Source organism: Equus przewalskii, chromosome 10, assembly GCF_037783145.1.
Source record: "Equus przewalskii isolate Varuska chromosome 10, EquPr2, whole genome shotgun sequence".
Taxonomy (NCBI): Eukaryota; Metazoa; Chordata; class Mammalia; order Perissodactyla; family Equidae; genus Equus; species Equus przewalskii.
The window spans coordinates 58,136,994-58,142,993 of record NC_091840.1 but is presented as its reverse complement, the minus strand read 5'-3'; positions in this window follow the sequence as shown (position 1 = coordinate 58,142,993).

Genomic DNA, 6,000 nt, shown 5'->3' with positions numbered 1-6,000 from the left:
AAAAAATAATGCACATATCTTAATTAAAAAATACTATATTGCTGAAAAATACTAACCATCATCCTAGCCTTCAGCGAGCTGTAATCTTTTTGCTGGTGGAAGATCTTGCCTTGATATTGATGGCTGCTGACTGATCAGGGTGGTGGCTGCTGAAGGCTGGGCGCTGGCTGTGTAAATTTCCTAAAATAGACAAGAATGAAGTTTGCCACATTGATTGACTTCTCCTTTCATGAATGATTTCTCTGTAGCATGTGATGCTGTTTGATAGCATTTCACCCACAGTAGAACTTCTTTCAAAATTGAGTCAGTCCTCTCAAACCCTGCCCCTGCTTCATCAACGAAGTTTATGTCATATTCTAAATCCTTTGTTGTCATCTCAACTATCTTCACGACATCTTCACCAGGAGTAGATGCCATCTCAGGAAACCACTTTCTTTGCTCATCCATAAGAAGCAGCTTCTCATCCATTATAGTTTTATTGTGAGATCGCAGCAATCCAGTCACATCTTCAGGCTCCACTTCTAATTCTAGTTCTCTTGCTGTTTCCACCACATCTGCAGTTACTTCCTCCTCTGAAGGCTTGAACCCTCAAAGTCATCCACGAGGGGTTGAGTCAACTTCTTCCAAATTCCTGTTAATGTTGATATTTTGACCTCTTCCCATGAATCACAAATGTTCTTAATGGCATTTAGAACGGTGAATCCTTTCCAGAAGGTTTTGGATTTATTTGCCCAGATCCATCAGAGGAATTACTCTCTATGGCAGCTATAGCCTTACGAAATGTATTTCTTAAGTAATAAGACTTGAAAGTTGAAATTACTCCTTGATCCATGGGCTGCAGAGTGGATGTTTTGTTAGCAGCACGAAAATAACATCCATCTCATCATGCGTCTCCATCAGAGCTCTTGGGTGACCAGGTGCATTGTCAACGAGCAGTAATATTTTGAAAGGAATCATTTTTTTCTGAGCAGTAGCTCTCAGCAGTGTGCTTCAAATATTCAGTAAACTAAGTTGTAAATGGACATGCTATCATCCAAGCTTTGTTGTTCCATTCAGAGAGTACAGGCAGAGTAGATTTAGCATAATTCTTAAGGACCCTAGAATTTTCCGGATGGTAAATGAGCATTGACTTCAATTTAAAGTCACCAGCTGCATGAACCCCTAACAAGAGAGTCAGCCTGTCTTTTGAAGCTTTGAAGCCAGGCATTGACTTCTCTCTACCTATGAAAGTCCTGGATGGCATCTTCTTCCAATAAAAAGCTGCTTTGTCTACACTGAAAATCTGTTGTTCAGTGTAGCCACCTTCATGGTTTATCTCAGCCAGATCTTCTGGAGAGCTGGCTGCAGCTTCTACATCAGCACTTGCTGCTCCTCCTGGCACTTTGTGTTATGGAGATGGTTTCTTCCTTAAACCTCACAAACCAACCTCTGCTGGCTTCAGACTTCTCTTCTGCAGCTTCCTCCCCTCTCTCAGCCTTCACAGAGTTGAAGAGAGTTAGGGCCTTGCTCTGGCTCAGGCTTTGGCTTAAGGGACTGTCGTGGCTGGTTTGATCTTCTATCCAGACAACTAAAACTTTCTTCATTTTAGCAATAAGGCTGTTTTGCTTTCTTATCATTCGTGTGTTCATTGGAGTAGCACTTTTAATTTCCCTTAAGAACTTTTCTTTTGCATTCGCAACTTAGCTAACTGGTGCAAATGGCCTAGCTTTCAGCCTGTCTTGGCTTTTGACATGCCTTCCTCTTGAAGCTTAATTACTTTTAGCTTTTGATTTTAAATGACAGACATGAGATTCTTCCTTTCACTTGAACACTTAGAGGCCATTGTAGGGTTATTAACTGACCTGATTTCAAGGCCATCGTTGTGTCTCAGGGCATAGGGAAATCTGGGGAGAGAGAGAGGGACAGGCGGATGGCTGGTGGTGGATCAGTCAGAATACACACAACATGTATCAATTAAGTTCGTCACCACGTGGGCACAGTTTGTGGTGCCCCAAAACAATTGCAACAGTAGCATCAAAGGTCACTGATCACAGATCACCATAACAAACATAATAATAATGAGAAAGTTTGAAATATTATGAGAATTACCAAAATGTGACACAGAGATATAAAGTGAGCAAATGCTATTGGAAAAATAGAGCCAATAGACTTGCTCAATGTAGGGTTGCCACAAACCTTTAATTTGTAAAAAACACAATATCTGGGATATGCAGTAAAGCAAAGCACAATAAAATGAAGTATGCCGGTGTTTAGGTCTAGTTTTTTTAATCCATTCTACAAATATCTGCCTTTTAATTAGAATGTTTGATCCACTTACATTTAATGGGACACTGATAAGGTAGGATTTACACCTATCATTTAGCTATGTGTTTGCTATATGTCTTATGTCTTTTTTGTTCTTCTGTTCCTCCATTACTGCCTTCTTTTTGTTAAATATTTTCTAGTGTACCATTTTAATTCCCTTATCAATTCTTTTATTAGGTTTCTAGAGTATATAATAGTATACAAAAGCTTTGCTCTTATATAGCTCCATTCCTCCCTCCTTTTTGCTGTTAGTGGCATACAAATTATATCTTTATACATTGTGTGCCCATCAACACAGGTTTATAATTATTCTGGTATGTTGCCTTTTATATTTACATTTATACTTTTATATTTACCTATGTAGTTACCTTTTCTGGTGTACTTTATTTCTTCATGAAGATTTGACTTACTGACTAGTGTCCTTCCATTCAGCCTGAATAATTCTCTTCAGCATTTATTGTAAGTCTGCTAGTGACAATTTTGTTTACCTACTGTCTTAATTTCTCCTTCATTTTCAAAGAATAGTTTTACTGGATGTAGAATTTTTGGTTAACAGTCTTTTTCTTTCAGCACTTTGAATATGTTATTCACTGCCTGCTGGTCTCCATGATTTCTGATGAGAAATCAGATGTTAATATTATTGAGAATTCCTTGCACATGATGAGTCCTCTTTCTCTTGCTGCTTCCCAGATTCTCTCTTTGACTTTGGATTTGACAATTTGACTATGCTATATCTAAATGTATATCTCTTTGCTTTTACCCCCAATGGAGTTCATTGAGCTTCTTAGATGTGCAGATTAATTATTTTCATCAAATTTGTGAAGTTTTCCATCATGCTTTCTTTTTTTTCCCGCTTTTCCTTCCCAAAGTCCCCTGGTACATAGTTGTATATTTTAGTTGTGGGTCCTTCTAGTTGTGGCATGTGGGACACCACCTCAGCGTGGCCTAATGAGTGGTGCCATGTCCATACCCAGGATCCAAACCGGTGAAACCCTGGGCCACCAAAGTGGAGTGTGCAAACTTAACCACTTGGCCATGGGGCTGGCTCCTCCACCATTATTTCTTCAAGTCTTTTTTCTTTTCCTTTCTCTCTTTCTTCTCTTTCTGGGACTCTCATTTTGCATATGACAGTACCCTTGATGGTGTCCCACAGGTCTCTGAGACTCTGTTCATTTTTCTTCAGTCTTTTATTTTCCTGTTCTTCCAACTGGATAATTGCAATTGACCTTTCTTCAGTTCACTGATTCTTACTTCTACCAGTTCAAATCTGATGTTGAGCCCCTCTACTAAATTTTTCATTTCAGTATTGTACTTTTCAACTCCAGAATTTCTATTTGGTTTTTTTAATTTCTATTTCTTTATTCAGATTCTCTATTTGGTGAAACATCATTCTCATATTTTCCTTTAATTCTTTAGACATAAATCTCTTTAGTTCTTTGAACATGTTCATGATAGCTGATTTAAATTATTTGTCTAGTAAATCCAACATCTGGACTCCCTCAGAGACAGTTTCTATTGACTGTTTTATTCCTATGTATAGACCATATTTTCCTGTTTATATGTAGGTCTCATAATTTTTTGTTGAAAACTGGACATTGAAATTACAGTCTGAAAATCAGATTCTTTCTCCTCCCCAGGGTATGTAGTTTCTGTTGTTTATTGTTGTTGTTGCTGTTTGATTAGTGAACTTCCTAGACTAATTCTGTAATGTCCATATTCTTTGTCATGTGTGACAATTGAAGTCTCTGCTCAGTTAGTTTAATGGTCAGCTAATGATTGGACAGAGCTTTCCTTAAATGTCTTGAACCCATGAGTCTCCCAGTCTTTGCAGAAGGGTTCAGTGTGTGTGCTAGGGCAGGCTTTCAATGCTCTGGCAGACAGTTTAAAACTCTGCCTTAGCCTTCACTTCCTGCCTACACAGAGCCTCAAAGTCAGCCAAAAGTGAGAGATTATGGTATTTTCAGGTCTTTGCACATGTATGTGGCCTTCCATATTCCAAGGAATATGTCAAAGTTTTCAAAGTCCCTCATGGACATCTCATTTTCTGGTTTTTCTTTTTAAGTTTTTGGTCAGCCTCTTGTTAGCCTCAACTGGTATTGCCACTTCAGGCAGCTGTGCTCTTAACCCCCCACCCCCATCTGCATATAGATACACATTTCTCCACCTTCCCACTGCCAGTTCCTCAATAAAGTTTTACCATAATTTTTTATGAAGTCAGTATTCAATTTTACATCAGAATTTCTCAGTAAGGGCAACATTGGCATTTTAGTTGGACAACGCTTCATTGTAAAAGACATTTAACATCCCTGGTCCCTGACAACAAAGTGCCAGTAGTGGCCACACAAAAGTAGGGAACAAAAACATCTGCACATATTTCTAAGCACCCTCTTGAGCTTAGGGGTCAGCATCGATTTGGTTAAGAACCTCCACGTCACAATATTGTGACTGTATAATTATGTTTACACTGAGACACTATGTACTATTACTGCATTTTCTTTCTCATTCAACTTTCTTTTTTTCCTAGAGTCCTAGAGTTACTAATTGCCGCCTTTATTTGCTTAGTTTCCAAGTACCTATCACTAATTATTTGCTAGGTTCTTGAGGTGTATTTAAGGTTTCTTTTGATAACGTCAAACATACCAGGTAACATAGCTTCTTTCTACTCTTACTTAGGGACATCCCTTCTATCTTGCTCCAATCTTAATTGATTATCCAGAAATGCTGCAGGGCAGTCATTCCGGGGCTTCCCTTCATCCTGGTAATTTTGCTCAAATAATGTAAATTGGCAAATCTAAGTTACCTCTGATCCCCGATGAAGTGGGGGATCAGGAAGAAGTTCACAATAAATTACAGAATAAAAAAGTTATATTTTCTCTGATTGAGGGCAGAAAGAATAAATACATAATAAATAGAATGAGTACTTTTTAACGTGCTTCTATATTTGTCATATTATTTGATTTTTATTTTAACCTTCACTCACAATGCACATTTGGGGAAACTGAGGTGCACTGCCTGGCACCCATTTTCCTTCTGAAATAATACATTGAGCAACCGTATTAATTAAGTGTTCATTACTTTGTGAATACTGTTCAAGAGCCCTAGGAAAGACAGTACACAAGAAATAAAAGACAAAGTCTTTTAGTCCAAGAACTTGAAATCCACCAGTGTTGGGAGATGCAGCGTGTGTGCAAATGGGCAGGAGTCTGGTCTGACTTGTAGCCTCCTCCTGTGTCCATCTCTGGGTTGCAGACCTACAGCTGGAGACTTGGTGAGACCTACCTGACAGTTCACTGACCAGAAGCTGAGGAGCCTCCTGAGACTGCATTCATTCTAAGGAAAAATGGAGCCAGTTCCAGAACGAGTGATAAAGTCTTAGACATCAGAGGAAAGTAGAAATTCCAAGAATACTAAGATACCCTCTGCGGACTCCCAGAAATGTTTGAGGGATTTGTGAGTAACTAGGTCAGGGGAAAATAAGAACCAATGAAATATAGGCTGTTATTCCTCATGTGCCCCCATCCTTACGTACAAGCCTGTGAGGCCTAGGACGCTCAGGTTATAAGTTGAAAATCCCCTCTGACAGTCATAGACAGTCAAGGACAATGTGCATTGTCCTCCTTTCCTGTTCGGTTTACAGAACTCCAAGAATATTTAGATGACAACATATTTGGAGCAGCTGGGCCTCTTTCTCTGCCC